Below are 27,064 nucleotides of genomic sequence, written 5' to 3' on the forward strand. Positions count from 1 at the left end.
TGTTTCATTGAAGCAGAAATGCCATCTGTGATTAAACCTACTCTTTGGGACAGGCAAAATAGTAAGTTCTTCCACTCCCTTATAAAAATGCCAGGAGTTAAATCCTCAGCTTGTAATTTTTTTATTCACGGTAAATGGGTGATTAAGCAAGTCCTTCAATTCAGCCACCTGTGTCCATTGACCTTCATTTAAGGTTACTTGAGGGTTCACCATATCTATAAGAAACGATTTTAGTTCAAGCTATCGCTTAGTCATTAAATAAGTGCTACCGCACCGAGTGGCTTGATCAACAATTGTTCTTTCCCAGCATGTCTCTTCAAGATGGAATTAAGTTCAGGGGTTCTGGTGGCAATAACCAACTTCCTCACTTTTCCAATCAGATTTCCAGCATGTCCGCCCAATTTCACACATCCGGCTTTTCGCCGGTTTGGCGGATGTGGCGCACGCCAGTACAGTACGATACAGTACAGTGGCAGCGCCACAACTTCCGGGTCACATGCTGCGGTCACATGAAAGCATGTGACCGGTGTTTGTCGCGCTGCCACTGTACTGTATACACTGTATTAGAGTGTGCCGCATGCGCCAAACTGGCAAAAAGACGGATGTGTGAAATAGGGGTCCCTCTTGCAGACTACACAGTGCATGTGATGAATATGAAAGTGTTTTGAAGCAGCTTCAACAAGTTCATCGAATCCTAAAGTATCATTTTGTTGTTCTTCTGTTGTAATATCTGTTTGTTCCTCAGTTACATGAACAGCACTGTGGCTCCATCTCACACATACTAAATCCGAAATTTACTTCTAGCTGTTGTTCATTACTCTCATTCATCAGTTTAATTGTACTTATGTTTGAAGCATTGTCCGTTACAATGGCAAGAACCTGTTCTATTTTGAGTTCGTAGTTTTGCAGAACTTTTTCCACTAAGGACTGGAGAAACTGGCTGCTGTGATGAGCTTTACTATCTTTTACTTCTAGTATCTTACTAACAATTTCTTTCTTGTCACAAACATATCGAACATTGATGGCAAAATAATTCAGTGAAATGCAGTGACTCTTGGCATCCCAGCAAAGGCAATGGGAGAAAAGATAGGACATTCAGACACAGTGTGTTGTGAGGATCCTCACACAGAATGAGCAGTCAGTTTGTTTGGTGTTTTTCTAATCTGCTTTTGCTATTGAAAGCATTATTTATGAGCTCAAAAACCTTTCAGGTGATGCGTTTTTTTAAAAAGCTGATCTGCTTTTGCAGCTGAAAAACGTATCCTCAAAAAACGCAGCAAAAACGGTGTGTGTGAATGTAGCCTTAGATCAGGAATAGAACAGCCATTTATAGGACATTTCATAACTTTCCCAAATTCCTATGCAAAAATTGTCATCACACTCTGCATTGCACTACTGTCCCCAATTTATTATATATTTTAGGAGTCGGAGTCGGTGCATTTTATACCGACTCAGACTCCACCAAAATGAGCTCCGACTCCGACTCCACAACCCCGCTCTGCAAGGCCAGTTCTGCTACATGAGACATCGCTGGAACATGTCTGCTACATCAACTAATGCTGAGTCAACTCTGCTACATCAGTTATTTCTGAGCCACTTGTGTTACATCAACCATTTCTGACAGCTCTGCCACTTCAGCTCTCAGAGGGTCATGTCTCCCACATTAGCCACTGCTGCTACAACTCTGCTATTGTGGTAATCATTGTAACATTACTGATACATTAGTCTTCACTGTTCAAGCTTTGCAACAGTAGCCATCTCTGTGACGGCTCCGTTATTCTGGTAATTGTTGTTTCAGCTCTGATGCATCAGCCTCCACTGTTCCAGCTTTGCAACATCATCCATCACTGTCACAGCTCTGCTTTTCTGGTAATCTTTGTTCCAGCTCTGATACATCAGTGTTTACTGTTCCAGCTTTGCAACATCAGCAATCGCTGTTCCAGCTGTTATTTCAGTAATCTTTATTCCGGCACTGATACATCAGTCTTTACTGTTCCAGCTTTGCAACATCAGCAATCGCTCCAGCTCTACTATTCTGGTAATTTTTGTTCCAGCACTGATACATCAATCTTCACTGTTCCAGCTTTGCAAAAATCAACCATCGCTGTCATAGCTTTGCTAGTCCAGTAATAGTTGTTCTAGCACTGATATATCAGACTTTGCTGTTCCAGCTTTGCAACATCAGCAATCATTCCAGCTCTGCTATTAATAATAATAATATTTATTCATTTATATAGCGCTATTAATTCCACAGCGCTTTACATACATTGGCAATACTGTCCCCATTGGGGCTCACAATCTAAGGTCTCTATCAGTATATTTTTGAATTGTGGGAGGAAACCAGAGGAAACCCACGCAAACACTGGGAGAACATACAAACTCCTTGCAGATGGTGTCCTTGGTGGGATTTGAACCGAGGACCCCAGCACTGCAAGACTGTAGTGCTAACCACTGAGCCACCGTGCTGCCCTGCTACTATTCTGGTAATCTTTCTTCCAGCACTGATACATCAGTCTTCACGGTTCCAGCTTTGCAACATCCGCCATCACTGTGACAGCTCTGCTATTCCAATAATCATTGTTCCAGCACTGATACATCAGTCTTCGCTGTTCAAGCTTTGCAACATCAGCCATCATTGTTCCAGCTCTACTATTCTGGTAATTTTTGTTCCAGCACTGATACATCAGGAAATTTTTGTTCCAGCAATGATACATCAGGTAATTTTTGTTCCAGCAATGATACATCAGGTAATTTTTGTTCCAGCAATGATACATCAGTCTTTGCTGTTGCAGCTTTGCTACATCAGGCATCGCTGTTCCAGCTCTGCTATACCAATTTAGCAACTCCTCTACAGCTTGTTGCATCTTTGACACCACTTTAGCTAAAACTAACTGTTCTTGTTCCCTTGTGCCACTTGTCCACGCTGCTGAATAACTGCTGGTCCAGACCAGGGGCTTCAAGGATCCAACACACTAAAGTCCATATTGGCCATTGTGGTCATTCAGCATGGCTATACATGTTCAGTGACCCCGGGAGAGCAATGAACGACCTCTCTGGGGACGCTCTTCACCAATGGACCGCTCTCAAACCAATGACTATTTTGATCAACTTCATGTTTTGAGAAACTCCGCACCCGTCTCCACCGAGAGAGCGGCCGTAAACTCTATTATTGTCGTCGCACTTTTTTTTTTTATGGTTCTTTAATTATTCAGGGAATATGCAAATACAATTACCTGGATATAAATCCTCATTGCACTGATGAAAAATGCATGACGTGCGAGAAATGTTTGTGTCTGTCATCTGTTCTCTTCCATTGCCCTATGGCCCCTCAGGCGCTGGGAATTTCCAGATAACATGGAGAATGTGTCCTTTAGCCTCCAGGCGGCACATCCAGGGATGGTTATCTCCACTGACAGCCGCCAGCGTGAAGCTGAGGAGCTGCAGGACGGATACAGCAATATAGTGGGATTATTCCGCAAAGGGCGAAAACCCAACAGAGCGGACATGTTGCGTGTTAGAAAACCTGCAGAACCGCTCAGTTCCACGCTGACGTGTTTCTGTTACATGTGAACATGGTTTGGATACCCATCTGCATGTAAAAGTGCATTCGATCCACAGCGAGATTGTGATGTTAGACCGATAATTCGGTGCACGTTAGGTCACTCGTTCAGAAAGTCACACGCCCATCCTTCTATACACTTGAAAATATAAAATGAAGATGATGGTGGCAGAGACACTGGAAAAACTGGAAAGGGAACGGCAAAGATACTTGTTTGAAAGCTACATACCCAAAAGAGATCTTCAGAAGTATCTATCACGCCATCGGCGCTGCCAGCTTGGGATCACCGACGTTACCACGGCTCACTGCTCCAGTCCCCATGCCTCTGTCCCAGTCCCGTGGCCTCGAAATCTCCCTTGCACTCCTGTCGGCATCCCTGTGGTTGCTTGAGCTGAAGTGCCAATGGTCTGCTCCACCCTCCTCCTCCTTGGGGCTTCTTGGTCGGATGTTTGGGTCCCGAGGTCCTTGCATGCCCACTAGGGTGCGCCCTCTCGCCTATTCTTAAAGGACCAACACCACTCAACTTGGACGTTCCTTCTATGGCCCTTGCAGGTACTGGGTAATTAAGGCATCCACCCTCATTGGGAGGTGCCTGTTCAACATGTCTCCGCACTGCTTCTGTTTAGTTGTACCCATGTTCCCACCTCGATACCTCCAGTTCCTGCAAGCACCTGCCTATTACCACCAGTACTAGACCGTCCTGGACTGCAGCAGATTGCACCAGACTGCCTCATCTGTCCCAGTTCCTTGGCTGCATTCTGTGGTGCCAGCTACTGAGATATTGGGATCCCCTGTGATTGCCTCTAGGCGGATACAAGTGTGTGTACCTTCTGCCACCTCTGGTGGTAGTAGTGAAGACTCAGTGGCCGCTCAGGTCCGTTCCTCCGGGTCAGTGAACAATAACGTGGTCCAGTGGACCCATTTCCACCTTGTTCCGGTAACCGGGGCGTGACAGTATCATCAAGAGCACAGCACTCTCGTTGTCCGTTTAGCTTTGTTGGCGTTGGTGCCCTCCTGAATGTCACTGAGGACCATTAGCATAGGTGCACCTCTGTCCCAAAATGTGCCCTCTCCAAGATTTACCTTTTCAGTTTGGGAAAAGTGCAGAGGAACTATTGATTCAGGGATTGGACCAGGCTGCACAAGCCAGCGAGAAAGCAAAGAGCGTCTTTGTGCTGTGTGCACCCACCTTGGTAATCCGGTAACTCAAGTAGCAATCTACACATCATAAAAATACAAACCCGTCTATTCTTGAGAGCGAGAGGATATTTATTCAGGGGTAATTTGCCAAGTTCCATCTTTTTACAAGCAGTTTTCAATTTTACCCATTTGTAAACCTGAAAAAAAACACGTTAACGACGGGTAAAAACAGTATTAGGCTAAATTCATGTGTGAACACAAAAAAAACCCAGGACAAATTGGACGTAATTTCACACAAAACCCCCAAAACGGTCCGGACAAAATTTTTGGCACCATCAGGTTAATATTTGGTTTCCACCCTTTACCCTTTGGAATAAATTACTGCAATCGCTTTCTATAACCGTCCACAAGCTTCTTACTCCTCTCACCTGGAATCTCGGATTCTTCTTTATAAAATGTTCCAGGTCTCTCATATATGAAGGCGTCTTCTCCTCTCCCAATAGCAATTTTACGTTTTCTCCACCTCCACAGGTGTCAATGGGATTTAGATCTGGACTCATTGCTGCCACTTCAGAACTCTCCAGCCCTCTGTTTCCATCCATTTCTGGGGCTTCTTGAAGTGTTTGGGGTCATTGTCCTGCTGGGAGACCCATAGGACATAAACCCAGCTTTCTGACACTGGGCACTACATTGCCACCCAAAATCCTTTGGTAGTCTTCAGATTTCATGATGCCTTGCACACAGTCAAGGCCCCCAGTGACACAGGCAGCAGAACAACCCCAAAACATATCTGAGCCTCCACCATACCTGATTGCAGGTACTGTGTTCTTTTCTTTGAAGTCTTCATTAATTTTCGGTAATAAGTAGAATGATGTGCTTTACCAGAAAGCTCTATCTTAAGGGGGCTTTACACGTAGCGACATTGCTAGCGATGTCGCTGGTGAAAGCACCCGCCCCCGTCGGTTGTGCTTCACGGGAAAATAGCTGCCCGTTGCGCACAACATCGCTAGGCCCCGTCCCACTACTTACCTGCCTAGCGACGTCGCTGTGGCCGGCGAACCGCCTCTCACAGCGGCGTCACTAAGCGGCCGCCCAATAGAAGCGGAGGGGCGGAGATGAACAGCCGTAATATCCCGCCCACCTCCTTCCTTCCTCATTGCCGGTGGCCGCACGTAAGGTGTTGTTCCTCGTTCCTGCGGTGTCACACATAGCGATGTGTGCTGCCGCATGAACGACGAACAACTTGCGTCCTTCAACAGCAACGATATTTGGGATTAGAACGTCGTGTCAACGATCAACGATTAGGTGAGTAATTTTGATAGTTAACGGTCGTTCGTGCGTTTCACACACACAACGACGTCTCTAACGAGGCCGGATGTGCGTCACGAATTCCGCGACTCCGACATCTCGTTAGCGATGTCGTTGCGTGTAAAGCCCCCTTTAGTCTCATCTGTCCACAAGACGCTTGCCCAGAAGGATTTTGACTTAGATACATTTTGGAAAACTGCACTCTAGTTTGGCTACTGGGGTCCTCTTGGGTCTCCTCCATAGCGTTTTATTTCATTCAGATGCGAATGGATAGTTTGCACTGTCACTGATGCCCCTAAGTCTGTATGATGGTTTGAATTTCTTTGGAACTTGATTGTGGAGGCTTATCCACCATCCGGAAAATCCAGACTTGTGACCTTTTATCAATTTTTCTCTGCCGTCCACGTCGAGGGACATTAGCTATTGTACCATGGATTGTACACATTTGTATTATGCTACGCACCGTGGACAAAGGAACATCAAGATTTCTGGAGATGGACTTGCAACCTTGAGATTGTTGATCTTTTTCAACAATTTTGGTACCCAAGTCCTCAGACAGTTCTCTTGTCTTTCTGTTCTCCATGCTTAGGCCTAAGACAGACGGCGAGAAAAACGGTGCGAGTGGAGTGCGATAAAACATCGCATTCCACTCGGACCAATATTAGCCTGTGTGTCAGCGCACATGAGCGATTATTTTCTCAGCCCTAATCGGACCGAGAAAACAATCGCAGCATGCTGCGATTGTAACGCGAGACTCTTTCTCTCGCACCCATTCAAGTGTATAGGGCGAGACAAAAATCGCACTGCACTCGCAGTACACTGGTATACCACAAGTGCAGAGCGAGAATCGCAATAGCCGGCAACGGAGGAGAGGGAGAGAAATCCCTCCCTCCCCTCCGCAGCGCCGGCCCGCCCCCCACAGCTGAGGTCCGCTCGCACAGTCGGACCTCAGTCGCAGGGATACTAGCATGACACTGTACTGCCAGTGTGAGCCGAGTGTCATGCGAGGATTGCACTAGTGCCCCGTGTGGCCCTGGCCTTAGTGCGGCACACAGACACACAATGCAAAAAATGATTCAACTTCTCCCCGTATTATCTGGTTTCAGGTGTGATTTTCATGATGCCCACAACTGTTGCTTGCCACAGGTAACACATGCTTTAAACCCATTTTAGGGGTTTTGTGTGAAATTATGTCCAGTTTGTCTTTTTTTCCCTGTTTTTTTTGTGTTGTTCCAATATACACACAAAGGAAATAAACATGTGTATAACAAAACACGTAATTGCTATAATTTTCTGGGAGAAATACTTTGTTTTCTCGAACAACGTCTAGCGTGCCAACACTTTTGGCCATATCGGTATATGTTCCCCCTCCCCTTCCTTTTTTAAGAATAAACAATGCTATTGTGGCAGAAATACAAAATTACTTACTGGTAATGTGTTTTTTTCTGAACCCATGAAAGCACCACGAGAGAGGGGATCCGCCCATCAAGGACAGGAACCTACAGGATAAAAAGGGTAGCACCTCTCCCCGCATCAGTTGGTTACAGAGCATGAAAGGACCTCCAGTAAAAGGAACATTGTTATAACATAAAACCACAACCATTATAAGTCCTCGTGAGGAGGAGTGAAAACCAAAGTACTGGTAATTCACCCAGGTGCAGGGATGGGATGTAAGAGTGCTGTCATGGGTTCATAAAAAACGCATTACCGGTAAGTAATTTTGTATTTTTAAAGCACCGATGACAGCACTTCGAGAGAATTACAGAGATAGGTGCAAAAACCTTAGCGGGGTGGGGGAAGACTACAGCTTGCAGAACCCTTCTCCCAAGGTGAGGTCAGTGAAGGAGAATTCCAACCTTTAGTGCTTGTAGAAAGTGGGAGGTGAAGACCACATGGTCGCTTCACAGATCTGCTCGATGGTGGCCTCTGATCTTCCAGCCCAAGAAGATGTCATCACCTTTGTGGAGTGCGCTTTCAGCCCCGCGGGCACCTGCCTATCACTAGGTGAGGAAGAAACCGAAATGGCTTCTCTCTTCCACTTAGCTAAAGTGGATTTAGAAGCTTTGAGCCCTTTCCTATTACTTTAAAACACTACAAACAAGGACTTGTCTTTCCTCCAGGCACTGGCGACTGACAGATATACTTTTATGCAACGCCTAATATCCAAGCAATGCCACCCCTCCTTCTCCTGAACTTTCTATCATAAAAAAAGGACAGAAGAACAATATCTTGAAACTTACACAAACTAGAAACTACTTTTGAGAAATAAGCAGGGTCACTCTATCCTCTATGGATAGAGCTTGGATGTCACTAACCCTGCGTGGTGATGTTAAGGCTGCCAGGATGATAGTCTTCAGGGATAGATTTTTAAGTGATATGGCTTTTAAAGGCTCAAATGGGGGCTTTGTCATGGCTGACGGGACAAAATCAAGGACCCATGGAGGTAAACTGTGCTAGAGTCTGGCTCTAGAACATGCCCTGGAAAACTGGGAAATCCAGCGGTCTCCTGCTAGGTCATAGTTGTACAAGGTGGTCAAGGCCAACACCTGAACCTTTTAAGTGTGCTGACAGACCCAGCTCCAAAGATTTTTTAAAGGAGCGCAACTGGCACTGGGCCATCTGGACTCGCCCCTGTGGACGATAAGGATTCCATCCAGGTTCTGCCGTAGATCTCTGTCGTAACGGCTTCTCTGCACTGCATAAGGGTAGTGATTAGACTAGTAGAGAATTCCTTGTTTGTTTTTTTTTAAAAAACGACCTTCCAGTTTCCACGCCATCAGATGTAACCTGCTTGACAGGGGGTGGAGAGCTGGGCTTTGGGAGAGAAGGTCTGGCAGTTCCGGCAGAACCCATGGCCTGGTGATTGACATTCAATAAAACCACAGTCTTTTTGGCCAAAAGGGGGCTATCAAGGTTAATGTTGCCCTGTCTTCTGGACTTTCCTCAGAACTTCTGGAATTAGGGTTACAGGAGGGAAGGCGTAAGCGAGGAAGAAGTTCCATTTGATTAATAGAGCGTCTATGAGGTTGACCCCTAGGATCTAGACAACAGAACCGGTGGATCCTCTTGTTTGTTATGCTCGCGAAGAGAACTTTCTACGGGACACCCCACATTTCTGCTATCTGATCGAAAATGGACTGTTTCAACGCCCATTCTCCTAGCCTCAGCCTGATGTGACAGAGGAAGTCTGGTGTACAGGGACTTCAGATGACCCTCTGCCAGAAGTAAAATCCTGCTTGATATCTCCATTAGTGAACTGGAACAAATACCCCTTTGGTGATCCAGGAATGCCTCTGCCGACTGATTACCTGAGAGGGCTTTCACATGATGACTAGTCTGAGAGGGTAGGAACCAACCTACTGCTTTTTCTGCAGCCATCCATTCCCTGGTATTTGAGGAAACACGAGCTTCTCTTCCAGAACACACTCCCTGGACCAGACGAACCTGAGCCCCCCAACCTTGCAGACTTGCATCAGTGGTAAGTACCTTGTACATCTGTTCATCCAAGGCATGCCTTTTACATAAGTTCTCCAGAATCAGGCACCAATGCAGGGATATGACTGGGACGGGCTGGATTATAATGTTCTCGTCCAGCTGACATCTGAGAATGGCCTGATTTCCCAGGCTGTCCCACTGAAGGACCCTGGCATATGCTTGGGACTAGAGAATGGCTGGGATGGTGGACGAAAGAGAGCCAAGCCAGGACATGGTTCCTCAGAGACAATCCTGGGGTTTTTGTCTCTCGTTTCACTTAGACTTGGAGAGTCTCCCGTTTGGATTCTGGAAGGCGACACACCTGAAAATATAAATCCAAAGTGAACCACAGAAAAATCTGAACCGTACTTTGAGATAACCTCGATCTTTCTAGGTTTATAAGCCATCCCAATGCCATCAGGGAAGAGTACACATCTTGTAAAGGGCTGGCACAATGTTGAGCAGACCTATCGATGACCAGTAAGTCGTCCAGTATTGAATGAAGGAGGAGATCCTTCTCTTTTAGATGAGCTGTTACCTCCGATAGTATTTTCATAAGACTCTGGGAGTACTGAGAGGGGCTTGTATTAGAAATGCCCGCTCTTCCCTTCCATGTACAGGGCTACTCCAAGGAACTTTTGACCCACCCGACTTCTGGTTTGAAACATCACCAGCGCGCAGCGTCATTAGGGCGCTCCATCCAGGACGCTACGGCAGTGTTGCCCCAACGAAGGTGGCACCGCTGCACACACCCACGCACAGGAGCAGCCCCCAGGGACTTACCGCTTCTAGGATAAATGCGCCGGCCGCAGCAGGGTCGTGCCACTGCCTGACCAGGGTCGGGTAAATCTCCCGCCATGGATGCTCAAGGCTCAGAGCTGTCCAGGACTCACCAGGTTCTGCAGCGCGTGGCGGCTGCCCTTTACAAGTCCTCTCACCGGCCGCATGACTCCTGTCAGCAGGCCATAGGACAGAGGCGTCGCAGTTATAGCCATGTTGCATAAGATGGTGCTGTTACCCACAGGTACAGCCCCCATGGGCCTGCTGTGGTGGACCCTCAGTCTCTCTGCCAGCCGCGGCACGATCCGTGTCGCTGCCCTCTGACCGGCTGAAGGGTGATGCTATTGCACACAGACAGCCCCCGTGGGCCTGCGTGGCGATCCCTCAGCACCTCTGCGGGCCACAGCAGGACCCATGTCACTGCCCTAGAACAGACCGGCCAGGGCTGGGTTAAGTTGAAGGCTTCGGCCCCTAAGGACCATCTTGAACCGCTGATCCTGGAAGTTCCCCGTTCAAGGACAGGAAACCAACTGATACTGGGAGAGGTACCGACATTTTTATCCTGTAGGTTTCCTGTCCTTGTAGGACAGATCCCCTCTGCCTACAGCGCAGCCCTGCCCGACTCTGCTACATCCCCTCTCCCTACAGCACAGCACTGCCCGACTCTGCTACATCCCCTCTCCCTACAATGCAGCTCTGCCCGACTCTGGTACATCCCCTCTGCCTACAGCGCAGCCCTGCCCGACTCTGCTACATCCCCTCTCCCTACAGCACAGCACTGCCCGACTCTGCTACATCCCCTCTCCCTACAACGCAGCTCTGCCCGACTCTGCTACATCCCCTCTGCCTACAGCGCAGCCCTGCCCGACTCTGCTACATCCCCTCTCCCTACAGCACAGCACTGCCCGAGTCTGCTACATCCCCTCTCCCTACAGCACAGCACTGCCCGACTCTGCTACATCCCCTCTCCCTACAGCGCAGCCCTGCCCGACTCTGCTACATCCCCTCTCCCTACAGCACAGCACTGCCCGACTCTGCTACATCCCCTCTCCCTACAGCACAGCACTGCCCGACTCTGCTACATCCCCTCTCCCTACAGCACAGCACTGCCCGACTCTGCTACATCTCCTCTCCCTACAGCACAGCACTGCCCGACTCTGCTACATCCCCTCTCCCTACAGCACAGCACTGCCCGACTCTGCTACATCCCCTCTCCCTACAGCACAGCACTGCCCGACTGCTACATCCCCTCTCTCTACAGCGCAGCACTGCCCGACTCTGCTACATCCCCTCTCCCTACAGCGCAGCACTGCCCGACTCTGCTACATCCCCTCTCCCTACAGCACAGCACTGCCCGACTCTGCTACATCCCCTCTCCCTACAGCGCAGCCCTGCCCGACTCTGCTACATCCCCTCTCTCTACAGCGCAGCACTGCCCGACTCTGCTACATCCCCTCTGCCTACAGCACAGCACTGCCCGACTCTGCTACATCTCCTCTCCCTACAGCACAGCACTGCCCGACTCTGCTACATCCCCTCTCCCTACAGCACAGCACTGCCCGACTCTGCTACATCCCCTCTCCCTACAGCACAGCACTGCCCGACTGCTACATCCCCTCTCCCTACAGCACAGCACTGCCCAACTCTGCTACATCCCCTCTCCCTACAGCGCAGCACTGCCCGACTCTGCTACATCCCCTCTCCCTACAGCGCAGCCCTGCCCGACTCTGCTACATCTCCTCTCCCTACAGCACAGCACTGCCCGGCTCTGCTACATCCCCTCTCCCTACAGCGCAGCACTGCCCGGCTCCTCTACATCCCCTCTCTCTACAGCACAGCACTGCCCGACTCTGCTACATCCCCTCTCCCTACAGCGCAGCACTGCCCGGCTCTGCTACATCCCCTCTCCCTACAGCGCAGCACTGCCCGGCTCTGGTATATCCCCTCTCCCTACACACAGCACTGCCTGACTCTGCTACATCTCCTCTCCCTACAGCGCAGCACTGCCCGACTCTGCTACATCCCCTCTCTCTACAGCACAGCACTGCCCGGCTCTGCTACATCCCCTCTCTCTACAGCACAGCACTGCCCGGCTCTGCTACATCCCCTCTCCCTACAGCACAGCACTGTCCGGCTCTGCTACATCCCCTCTCTCTACAGCACAGCACTGCCCGGCTCTGCTACATCCCCTCTCTCTACAGCACAGCACTGCCCGGCTCTGCTACATCCCCTCTCTCTACAGCACAGCACTGCCCGGCTCTGCTACATCCCCTCTCCCTACAGCACAGCACTGCCCGGCTCTGCTACATCCCCTCTCTCTATAGCACAGCACTGCCCGGCTCCTCTACATCCCCTCTCCCTACAGCACAGCACTGCCCGGCTCTGCTACATCCCCTCTCTCTATAGCACAGCACTGCCCGGCTCTGCTACATCCCCTCTCCCTACAGCGCAGCACTGCCCGACTCTGCTACATCCCCTCTCCCTACAGCGCAGCACTGCCCGACTCTGCTACATCCCCTCTCCCTACAGCGCAGCACTGCCCGACTCTGCTACATCCCCTCTCCCTACAGCACAGCACTGCCCGGCTCCTCTACATCCCCTCTCCCTACAGCACAGCACTGCCCGGCTCTGCTACATCCCCTCTCTCTATAGCACAGCACTGCCCGGCTCTGCTACATCCCCTCTCCCTACAGCACAGCACTGCCCGGCTCCTCTACATCCCCTCTCCCTACAGCACAGCACTGCCCGGCTCTGCTACATCCCCTCTCCCTACAGCACAGCACTGCCCGGCTCCTCTACATCCCCTCTCTCTACAGCACAGCCCTGCCCGGCTCCTCTACATCCCCTCTCTCTACAGCACAGCACTGCCCGGCTCCTCTACATCCCCTCTCCCTACAGCACAGCCCTGCCCGGCTCTGCTACATCCCCTCTCTCTATAGCACAGCACTGCCCGACTCTGCTACATCCCCTCTCCCTACACCGCAGCACTGCCCGGCTCTGCTACATCCCCTCTCTCTATAGCACAGCACTGCCCGGCTCTGCTACATCCCCTCTCTCTATAGCACAGCACTGCCCGGCTCCTCTACATCCATTCTCTCTACAGCACAGCCCTGCCCGGCTCCTCTACATCCCCTCTCCCTACAGCACAGCACTGCCCGGCTCCTCTACATCCCTTCTCTCTATAGCACAGCACTGCCCGGCTCCTCTACATCCATTCTCTCTACAGCACAGCACTGCCCGACTCTGCTACATCCCCTCTCCCTACAGCACAGCCCTGCCCGACTCCTCTACATCCCCTCTCCCTACAGCACAGCACTGCCCGGCTCCTCTACATCCATTCTCTCTACAGCACAGCACTGCCCGGCTCCTCTACATCCCCTCTCCCTACAGCACAGCCCTGCCCGGCTCTGCTACATCCCCTCTCTCTATAGCACAGCACTGCCCGGCTCTGCTACATCCCCTCTCCCTACAGCGCAGCACTGCCCGACTCTGCTACATCCCCTCTCCCTACAGCGCAGCACTGCCCGACTCTGCTACATCCCCTCTCCCTACAGCGCAGCACTGCCCGACTCTGCTACATCCCCTCTCCCTACAGCACAGCACTGCCCGGCTCCTCTACATCCCCTCTCCCTACAGCACAGCACTGCCCGGCTCTGCTACATCCCCTCTCTCTGTAGCACAGCACTGCCCGGCTCTGCTACATCCCCTCTCCCTACAGCACAGCACTGCCCGGCTCCTCTACATCCCCTCTCCCTACAGCACAGCACTGCCCGGCTCTGCTACATCCCCTCTCCCTACAGCACAGCACTGCCCGGCTCCTCTACATCCCCTCTCTCTACAGCACAGCCCTGCCCGGCTCCTCTACATCCCCTCTCTCTACAGCACAGCACTGCCCGGCTCCTCTACATCCCCTCTCCCTACAGCACAGCCCTGCCCGGCTCTGCTACATCCCCTCTCTCTATAGCACAGCACTGCCCGACTCTGCTACATCCCCTCTCCCTACACCGCAGCACTGCCCGGCTCTGCTACATCCCCTCTCTCTATAGCACAGCACTGCCCGGCTCTGCTACATCCCCTCTCTCTATAGCACAGCACTGCCCGGCTCCTCTACATCCATTCTCTCTACAGCACAGCCCTGCCCGGCTCCTCTACATCCCCTCTCCCTACAGCACAGCACTGCCCGGCTCCTCTACATCCCTTCTCTCTATAGCACAGCACTGCCCGGCTCCTCTACATCCATTCTCTCTACAGCACAGCACTGCCCGACTCTGCTACATCCCCTCTCCCTACAGCACAGCCCTGCCCGACTCCTCTACATCCCCTCTCCCTACAGCACAGCACTGCCCGGCTCCTCTACATCCATTCTCTCTACAGCACAGCACTGCCCGGCTCCTCTACATCCCCTCTCCCTACAGCACAGCCCTGCCCGGCTCTGCTACATCCCCTCTCTCTATAGCACAGCACTGCCCGGCTCCTCTACATCCCCTCTCTCTATAGCACAGCACTGCCCGGCTCTGCTACATCCCCTCTCTCTATAGCACAGCACTGCCCGGCTCCTCTACATCCCCTCTCTCTATAGCACAGCACTGCCCGGCTCCTCTACATCCCCTCTCCCTACAGCACAGCACTGCCCGGCTCCTCTACATCCCCTCTCTCTATAGCACAGCCCTGCCCGGCTCTGCTACATCCCCTCTCTCTACAGCGCAGCACTGCCCGGCTCCTCTACATCCATTCTCTCTACAGCACAGCACTGCCCGGCTCCTCTACATCCCCTCTCTCTACAGCACAGCACTGCCCGGCTCCTCTACATCCATTCTCTCTACAGCACAGCACTGCCCGGCTCCTCTACATCCCCTCTCCCTACAGCGCAGCACTGCCCGGCTCTGCTACATCCCCTCTCTCTATAGCACAGCACTGCCCGACTCTGCTACATCCCCTCTCTCTATAGCACAGCACTGCCCGGCTCCTCTACATCCCCTCTCCCTACAGCACAGCACTGCCCGGCTCCTCTACATCCCCTCTCTCTACAGCGCAGCACTGCCCGGCTCTGCTACATCCCCTCTCTCTACAGCACAGCACTGCCCGGCTCTGCTACATCCCCTCTCCCTACAGCACAGCACTGTCCGGCTCTGCTACATCCCCTCTCTCTACAGCACAGCACTGCCCGGCTCCTCTACATCCATTCTCTCTACAGCACAGCACTGCCCGGCTCCTCTACATCCCCTCTCTCTATAGCACAGCACTGCCCGGCTCTGCTACATCCCCTCTCTCTATAGCACAGCACTGCCCGGCTCCTCTACATCCATTCTCTCTACAGCACAGCACTGCCCGGCTCCTCTACATCCATTCTCTCTATAGCACAGCACTGCCCGGCTCTGCTACATCCCCTCTCTCTACAGCGCAGCCGCAGTACATGCTCCGCACACAGCCTTCTTCTCTGCCGCCTCTTGGATCCGCCTCCTGTGACGTCACAGCCAGGGGACTCCTGACTCTTCCCTCCGGAACGTCACAATGACTCCAAACAGGAAATACTGGAGAATCAGCGCAACCTAGGAACAGAGAATATGTGCAGCCTGTGAGAGGCAGGTAAGGGCTGCTCCGTACACCGGCCGCGTGTGTATACTGCTGAGTATACAGCTGCTACAGATCACACACCATACATCACCCTCCATACACTGATCACACTCCATACACTGATCACACATCATACATCACCCTCCATACACTGATCACCCTCCATACACTGATCACACACCATACACCGATCACACATCACACACTGATCCCCCTCCATACACTGATCACACATCACACACTGATCCCCCTCCATACACTGATCATCCATCATACATCAGACTCCATACACCGATCCCCCTCCATACACCAATCCCCCTCCATACACTGATCACCCTCCATACACCGATCCCCCTCCATACACCGATCCCCCTCCATACACCGATCACCCTCCATACACCGATCACCCTCCATACACCGATCACCCTCCATACACTGATCACACTCCATACACCGATCCCCCTCCATACACCGATCCCCCTCCATACACCGATCCCCCTCCATACACTGATCACCCTCCATACACTGATCACACTCCATACACTGATCACCCTCCATACACTGATCACACTCCATACACTGATCACACTCCATACACTGATCACACTCCATACACTGATCACACTCCATACACTGATCACACATCATACATCACCCTCCATACACCGATCACCCTCCATACACCGATCACCCTCCATACACCGATCACCCTCCATACACCGATCACCCTCCATACACCGATCACCCTCCATACACCGATCACCCTCCATACACCGATCACCCTCCATACACCGATCACCCTCCATACACCGATCACCCTCCATACACCGATCACCCTCCATACACCGATCACCCTCCATACACCGATCACCCTCCATACACCGATCACCCTCCATACACCGATCACCCTCCATACACCGATCACCCTCCATACACCGATCACCCTCCATACACCGATCACCCTCCATACACCGATCACCCTCCATACACCGATCACCCTCCATACACCGATCACCCTCCATACACCGATCACCCTCCATACACCGATCACCCTCCATACACCGATCACCCTCCATACACCGATCACCCTCCATACACCGATCACCCTCCATACACCGATCACCCTCCATACACCGATCACCCTCCATACACCGATCACCCTCCATACACCGATCACCCTCCATACACCGATCACCCTCCATACACCGATCACCCTCCATACACCGATCACCCTCCATACACCGATCACCCTCCATACACCGATCACCCTCCATACACCGATCACCCTCCATACACCGATCACCCTCCATACACCGATCACCCTCCATACACCGATCACCCTCCATACACCGATCACCCTCCATACACCGATCACCCTCCATACACCGATCACCCTCCATACACCGATCACCCTCCATACACCGATCACCCTCCATACACCGATCACCCTCCATACACCGATCACCCTCCATACACCGATCACACATCATACACCGATCACACATCATACACCGATCACACATCATACACCGATCACACATCATACACCGATCACACATCATACACCGATCACACATCATACACCGATCACACATCATACACCGATCACACATCATACACCGATCACACATCATACACCGATCACACATCATACACCGATCACACATCATACACCGATCACACATCATACACCGATCACACATCATACACCGATCACACATCATACACCGATCACACATCATACACCGATCACACATCATACACCGATCACACATCATACACCGATCACACATCATACACCGATCACACATCATACACTGATCACCCTCCATACACTGATCACACATCATACACTGATCACCCTCCATACACTGATCACCCTCCATACACTGATCACCCTCCATACACTGATCACCCTCCATACACTGATCACCCTCCATACACCGATCACACTCCATACACCGATCACACTCCATACACCGATCACACTCCATACACCGATCACACTCCATACACCGATCACACATCATACACTGATCACACATCATACACTGATCACACATCATACACTGATCACCTTCCATGCACTGATCACCTTCCATACACTGATCACCTTCCATACACTGATCACCTTCCATGCACTGATCACCTTCCATACACTGATCACCTTCCATACACTGATCACCTTCCATGCACTGATCACCTTCCATACACTGATCACCTTCCATACACTGATCACCTTCCATACACCGATCACCTTCCATACACCGATCACACTCCACACACCGATCACACTCCACACACCGATCACACTCCACACACCGATCACACTCCACACACCGATCACACTCCACACACCGATCACACTCCACACACCGATCACACTCCACACACCGATCACACTCCACACACCGATCACACTCCACACACCGATCACACTCCACACACCGATCACACTCCACACACCGATCACACTCCACACACCGATCACACTCCACACACCGATCACACTCCATACACCGATCACACTCCATACACCGATCACACTCCATACACCGATCACACTCCATACACCGATCACACTCCATACACCGATCACACTCCATACACCGATCACACTCCATACACCGATCACACTCCACACACCGATCACACTCCACACACCGATCACACTCCACACACCGATCACACTCCATACACCGATCACACTCCATACACCGATCACACTCCATACACCGATCACACTCCATACACCGATCACACTCCATACACCGATCACACTCCATACACCGATCACACTCCATACACCGATCACACTCCATACACCAATCACACATCATACACCGATCACACATCATACACCGATCACACATCATACACCGATCACACATCATACACCGATCACACATCATACACCGATCACACATCATACACTGATCACCCTCCATACACTGATCACACATCATACACTGATCACACATCATACACTGATCACACATCATACACCGATCACACATCATACACCGATCACACATCATACACCGATCACACATCATACACCGATCACACATCATACACCGATCACACATCATACACCGATCACACATCATACACCGATCACACATCATACACCGATCACACATCATACACTGATCACCCTCCATACACTGATCACACATCATACACTGATCACCCTCCATACACTGATCACCCTCCATACACTGATCACCCTCCATACACTGATCACCCTCCATACACTGATCACCCTCCATACACCGATCACACTCCATACACCGATCACACTCCATACACCGATCACACTCCATACACCGATCACACTCCATACACCGATCACACATCATACACTGATCACACATCATACACTGATCACACATCATACACTGATCACCTTCCATGCACTGATCACCTTCCATACACTGATCACCTTCCATACACTGATCACCTTCCATGCACTGATCACCTTCCATACACTGATCACCTTCCATACACTGATCACCTTCCATGCACTGATCACCTTCCATACACTGATCACCTTCCATACACTGATCACCTTCCATACACCGATCACCTTCCATACACCGATCACACTCCACACACCGATCACACTCCACACACCGATCACACTCCACACACCGATCACACTCCACACACCGATCACACTCCACACACCGATCACACTCCACACACCGATCACACTCCACACACCGATCACACTCCACACACCGATCACACTCCACACACCGATCACACTCCACACACCGATCACACTCCATACACCGATCACACTCCATACACCGATCACACTCCATACACCGATCACACTCCATACACCGATCACACTCCATACACCGATCACACTCCATACACCGATCACACTCCATACACCGATCACACTCCATACACCAATCACACATCATACACCGATCACACATCATACACCGATCACACATCATACACCGATCACACATCATACACCGATCACACATCATACACCGATCACACATCATACACCGATCACACATCATACACTGATCACCCTCCATACACTGATCACACATCATACACTGATCACACATCATACACTGATCACCTTCCATACACTGATCACCTTCCATACACTGATCACCTTCCATACACTGATCACCTTCCATGCACTGATCACCTTCCATACACTGATCACCTTCCATACACTGATCACCTTCCATACACCGATCACACTCCACACACCGATCACACTCCACACACCGATCACACTCCACACACCGATCACACTCCACACACCGATCACACTCCACACACCGATCACACTCCACACACCGATCACACTCCACACACCGATCACACTCCACACACCGATCACACTCCACACACCGATCACACTCCACACACCGATCACACTCCACACACCGATCACACTCCACACACCGATCACACTCCACACACCGATCACACTCCACACACCGATCACACTCCACACACCGATCACACTCCACACACCGATCACACTCCACACACCGATCACACTCCACACACCGATCACACTCCACACACCGATCACACTCCACACACCGATCACACTCCATACACCGATCACACTCCATACACCGATCACACTCCATACACCGATCACACTCCATACACCGATCACACTCCATACACCGATCACACATCATACACCGATCACACATCATACACCGATCACACATCATACACCGATCACACATCATACACCGATCACACATCATACACCGATCACACATCATACACCGATCACACATCATACACCGATCACACATCATACACCGATCACACATCATACACCGATCACACATCATACACCGATCACACATCATACACTGATCACCCTCCATACACTGATCACACATCATACACTGATCACACATCATACACTGATCACCTTCCATACACTGATCACCTTCCATACACCGATCACACTCCACACACTGATCACACATCATACACTGATCACCTTCCATACACTGATCACCTTCCATACACTGATCACCTTCCATACACTGATCACCTTCCATACACCGATCACCTTCCATACACCGATCACACTCCACACACCGATCACACATCATACACTGATCACACATCATACACTGATCACCCTCCATACACTGATCACCCTCCATACACTGATCACCCTCCATACACCGATCATCCTCCATACACCGATCATCCTCCATACACCGATCACCCTCCATACACCGATCACCCTCCATACACCGATCACCCTCCATACACCGATCACCCTCCATACACCGATCACCCTCCATACACCGATCACCCTCCATACACCGATCACCCTCCATACACTGATCACCCTCCATACACTGATCACCTTCCATACACTGATCACCTTCCATACACCGATCACCCTCCATACACCGATCACCCTCCATACACTGATCACCTTCCATACACTGATCACCTTCCATACACTGATCACCTTCCATACACCGATCACACTCCACACACTGATCACACATCATACACTGATCACCTTCCATACACTGATCACCTTCCATACACTGATCACCTTCCATACACTGATCACCTTCCATACACTGATCACCTTCCATACACCGATCACCTTCCATACACCGATCACACTCCACACACCGATCACACATCATACACTGATCACACATCATACACTGATCACCCTCCATACACTGATCACCCTCCATACACTGATCACCCTCCATACACTGATCACCCTCCATGCACTGATCACCCTCCATGCACTGATCACCCTCCATGCACCGATCACCCTCCATGCACCGATCACCCTCCATGCACCGATCACCCTCCATGCACCGATCACCCTCCATGCACCGATCACCCTCCATGCACCGATCCCCCTCCATGCACCGATCCCCCTCCATGCACCGATCCCCCTCCATGCACCGATCCCCCTCCATGCACCGATCCCCCTCCATGCACCGATCCCCCTCCATGCACCGATCCCCCTCCATGCACCGATCCCCCTCCATGCACCGATCCCCCTCCATGCACCGATCCCCCTCCATGCACCGATCCCCCTCCATGCACCGATCCCCCTCCATGCACCGATCCCCCTCCATGGATCTGCGGTACCAGGCACTAAGTATTATGGGGTCTGGAGAGGCCTCCGGGAATAATAATAAATGGCTGTTCTGGAATCTCCCAACCGTAAACAATTTAGTCCAAATTGAATTTTTTGTTCTTTCAAATTTTTAAAATCTCAATCATCTGTTATTGCACCGATAAAGAAAAAACGAGGAGCTTACATTGTATCGCCGCACGCTTGTTACATTGTATCGCCGCACGCTTGTTACATTGTATCGCCGCACGCTTGTTACATTGTATCGCCGCACGCTTGTTACATTGTATCGCCGCACGCTTGTTACATTGTATCGCCGCACGCTTGTTACATTGTATCGCCGCACGCTTGTTACATTGTATCGCCGCACGCTTGTTACATTGTATCGCCGCACGCTTGTTACATTGTATCTCCACAGATTGGTTACATTGAATCGCCGCACGCTCATATATTGTATCACCACATGTTTGTTACATTGTATCGCCGCACGCTTGTTTCATTATATCGCAGCACGCTTGTTACATTGTATTGCCGCACGCTTGTTACATTGTATCGCCGCACGCTTGTTACATTGTATCGCCGCACGCTTGTTACATTGTGCTTGTTATATTCGCACAGCACACTTGTTACATTGTATCGCCGCACGCTTGTTACATTATGTCACCATATGATTGTTACATTGTCTCACTGCACGCGTGTTACATTGTTGCTTGTTACATTTGCACTGCATGCTTGTTACATTCTCACAGCACGCTAGTTACAGTGTATTGCTGCACGCTTGTTGCATTGTATCACTGCACGCTTGTTACAATGTATCACCGCACGCTTGTTACATTGTATCACCGCACGCATGTTACATTGTATCACCACACGCTTGTTACATTGTATCACTACACGCTTGTTACATTGTATCACCGCACGCTTGTTACATTGTATCACCGCACACTTGTTACATTGTATCACCGCACGCTTGTTACAGTGTATTGCTGCACGCTTGTTACATTGTATCACCGCACGCTTGTTACATTCTCACAGCACGTTGTTACAGTGTATCGACATACGCTTGTTACATTGTATCACCGCACGCTTTTTACATTGTATTGCTGCAGGCTTGTAACATTGTATCTCCACAGACTTGTTACGTTGAATTGCCGCATGCTCGTACACTGTATCACCACACGCTTGTTACATTGTATCGCCGCACGCTTGTTACATTGTATCACAGCACGCTTGTTACATTGTATCACAGCACGCTTGTTACATTGTATCACAGCACGCTTGTTACATTGTATCTCCACAGACTTGTTACAATGTACGAGCCTGTGGCGATTCAATGTATCACCACACGTTTGTTATATTGTATCGCCGCACACTTGTTACATTGTATTGCTGCACACTTGTTACATTGTATCAACATATGATTGTTACATTGTCTCACCGCACGCTTGTTACATTGTATTGCTGCATGCTTGTTACATTGTATCGCCGCACACTCGTTGCATTATGTCACCATATTCTTGTTACATTGTCTGTCTCACCGTAAGCTTGTTACATTGTCTCACCGCACACTTGTTACAGTGTCTCGCTGCACGCTTGTTAGTGTGTCGCCGCACGCTTGTTACATTGTATCTCCACAGATTGGTTACATTGAATCGCCGCACGCTCATATATTGTATCACCACATGTTTGTTACATTGTATCGCCGCGCGCTTGTTACATTGTATTGCCGCACGCTTGTTACATTGTATGACCGCACACTTGTTATATTGTATCGCCGCACGCTTGTTACATTGTGCTTGTTATATTCGCACAGCACACTTGTTACATTGTATCGCCGCACGCTTGTTACATTATGTCACCATATGATTGTTACATTGTCTCACCGCACGCGTGTTACATTGTTGCTTGTTACATTTGCACTGCATGCTTGTTACATTCTCACAGCACGCTAGTTACAGTGTATTGCTGCACGCTTGTTGCATTGTATCACCGCACGCTTGTTACATTGTATCACCGCACGCTTGTTACATTGTATCACCGCACGCATGTTACATTGTATCACCACACGCTTGTTACATTGTATCACTACACGCTTGTTACATTGTATCACCGCACGCTTGTTACATTCTCACAGCACGTTGTTACAGTGTATCGACATACGCTTGTTACATTGTATCACCGCACGCTTTTTACATTGTATTGCTGCAGGCTTGTAACATTATATCACCGCACACTTGTTACAATGTATCACAGCACGCTTGTTACATTGTATCTCCACAGACTTGTTACGTTGAATTGCCGCATGCTCGTACACTGTATCACCACACGCTTGTTACATTGTATCGCCGCACGCTTGTTACATTGTATCACAGCACGCTTGCTACATTGTATCACAGCACGCTTGTTACATTGTATCACAGCACGCTTGTTACATTGTATCTCCACAGACTTGTTACAATGTACGAGCCTGTGGCGATTCAATGTATCACCACACGTTTGTTATATTGTATCGCCGCACACTTGTTACATTGTATTGCCGCACACTTGTTACATTGTATCGACATATGATTGTTACATTGTCTCACCGCACGCTTGTTACATTGTAATGCTGCATGCTTGTTACATTGTATCGCCGCACGCTCGTTGCATTATGTCACCATATTCTTGTTACATTGTCTCACCGCACGCTTGTTACATTGTCTCACCGCACACTTGTTACAGTGTCTCGCTGCACGCTTGTTACATTGTATCTCCCCAGATTGGTTACATTGAATCGCCGCACGCTCATATATTGTATCACCACATGTTTGTTACATTGTATCGCCGCACGCTTGTTACATTGTATTGCCGCACACTTGTTACATTGTATGACCGCACACTTGTTTCATTATATCGCAGCACGCTTGCTACATTGTATTGCCGCACGCTTGTTACATTGTATTGCTGCATGCTTGTTACATTCTCACCACACGCTCGTTACATTATATCGCCGCACGCGTGTTACACTGTCTCGCCGCACGCGTGTTACACTGTCTCGCCGCACGCGTATTACAGTGTCTCGCCGCACGCGTATTACAGTGTCTCGCCGCACGCGTGTTACAGTGTCTCGCTGCACGCGTGTTACATTATATCGCCACACATTTGTTACATTGTATAGCCGCACGCTTGTTACATTATATCGCCACACATTTGTTACATTGTATAGCCGCACGCTTGTTACATTGTATCACCGCAGGCAGGCATGCTTTTATATCCGCCGTATATACATTGGATATTTTGTGTCTTTCTACCCGGTCAGAACTTTTTATGTTTTTTCATTGAAATCTTGTAAGATGCGGATTCCCAGCACCATTGCACAATCCTGGTTTCAGCATTTCGCGCTGCACCACTTCTTCTTCTTCTGATGGGATCTCTTCCTGTTTTTGACCTGAAGTGTATAGACGTTACTTGTTACCAATCTAGTCATACTTACATCAGTGTAATCCTGATCAGTTGTATATTTTGGTTGTTCTTTTTTCTTTTTTTTCATCATATAAGTGTGTGCAGACAGAGGGCTTTCTTGAAGGAGCTTTTTGTACTGATCCTCTAAAAAGAGGAAAAAAGAAAGCCACAAAAAGAAGCGTTTCCTGAAGTAGTTTCCGTTTTAAAAACTCTCTAAAACTTTCCACCAAATTTTCTGAACGGCTCAAAAAAGTCAGAAACGACATCTCTGTACAGAACGAGCTGCGCCGTCCTCTATGTAGGCGATATATAAGAGAACAGACGCAGGAATAATGCAGCCGGGCAGGTTTTCCTGCTGACGATGTCTTGTGGGCAGACCTATAAATATTTGGGCATTGTCCTCCTAAATAATAGGGTCAGAAGGTAATGTTTGTCCTTGGGAGGAATGTCAGGAATTAACCACCCGGTCCCTGAATGCTCTGACATCGCATGTTTATTGTGATGCATTGACCACAATGTGACAACAACCCCCTCCCTGCGCTGACTGTATCTTTTCAGCATCATTTTTAGGCTATGTGCCCACAATGCTTATTTTTTTTTTTCCAGCACAAAAAAGCTGCTTTTTTTTTGCTTTCACGCTTCTTTTCACGCTTTCATGCTTTTTTTTCTTGCTTCTTTTCATGCTTTCTTGTTTTTTTCTTCTTTTCACTCTTCTTTTCACTCTTCTTTTCACTCTTCTTTTCACTCTTCTTTTCACTCTTCTTTTCACGGTTTTTTCCTTGCTTCTTTTCACGCTTCTTTTCACGCTTCTCTTCATGCTTTTTTCACGCTTCTTTTCACGCTTTTTTTCTTGCTTCTTTTCACGCTTCTCTTCACGCTTTTTTCTTGCTTCTTTTCACGTTTCTTTTCACTCTTCTCTTCACGCTTCTCTTCACGCTTTTTTCTTGCTTCATTTCACGCTTCTTTTCACGCTTGCTTTTTGTTTCTTTTCATGCTTCTTTTCATACTTTTTTCTTTTCTTGCTTCTTTCCATGCTTTTTTCTTGATTTTCACGCTTCTTTTCACGCTTCTCTTCATGCTTTTTTCTTGCTTTTTTTCTTACTTGTTTTCATTCTTCTTTTCACGCTTCTTTTCACGCTTGCTTTTTGTTTCTTTTCATGCTGTCGTCATGCTTTTTTCTTTTCTTGCTTCTTTCCATGCTTTCATGCTTTTTTTTTTTTTTTTTTGCTTTCCACGCTTCTTTTCACGCTTTTTATCATGCTTTCATGCTTATTTCATCCTTCTTTTCACACTTTTCATGTTTCTTTTCATGCTTTCATGCTTTTTTTTGGCTACTTTTCACACTTCTTTTCGTGCTTTTTTTCATGCTTTCATGCTTTTTTTCACACTTCTTTTCACGCTTTTCTTTATCATGCTTTCATGCTTCTTTTCATGCTTAGGTAGTGAGATAGGGGAAAAAAAAGCAGAAACAATTGACACACTGCTTCTTTCTTCAGCAACAAAAAAAGCAAGGACAAAAGAAGCACTGTGTGCACAGCAAGTTAGGATTCCCATAGACTTTGCTGGGAGGCATTTTCCTTGCTCTTTATCAGTTAAAAAAGCAAAGAAAAAAGCTCTGTGGGCACAAGGTCTAAGGAGTGTTCACACTGAGTTAT

General features: G+C 49.4%; 1 protein-coding gene and 1 long non-coding RNA gene across 2 annotated transcripts in view; one reads left to right on the forward strand and one right to left on the reverse strand.

Annotated features, from left to right (window-relative positions):
* Window positions 1-27,064, reverse strand: part of LOC142310756 (uncharacterized) — a 104,014-nt gene that overhangs the window by 61,942 nt on the left and 15,008 nt on the right. The window lies entirely within an intron of this gene.
* ZFYVE27 (zinc finger FYVE-type containing 27) overlaps window positions 15,745-27,064 on the forward strand; it is a 150,922-nt gene continuing 139,602 nt past the window's right edge. Inside the window, exon 1 of the mRNA XM_075348398.1 lies at window positions 15,745-15,847. The gene's annotated coding sequence lies outside the window, so the exon portion shown is untranslated. The remainder of the gene's footprint in view (window positions 15,848-27,064) is intronic.

This window comes from Anomaloglossus baeobatrachus, chromosome 5 (assembly GCF_048569485.1).
Source record: "Anomaloglossus baeobatrachus isolate aAnoBae1 chromosome 5, aAnoBae1.hap1, whole genome shotgun sequence".
Classification (NCBI taxonomy): domain Eukaryota; kingdom Metazoa; phylum Chordata; class Amphibia; order Anura; family Aromobatidae; genus Anomaloglossus; species Anomaloglossus baeobatrachus.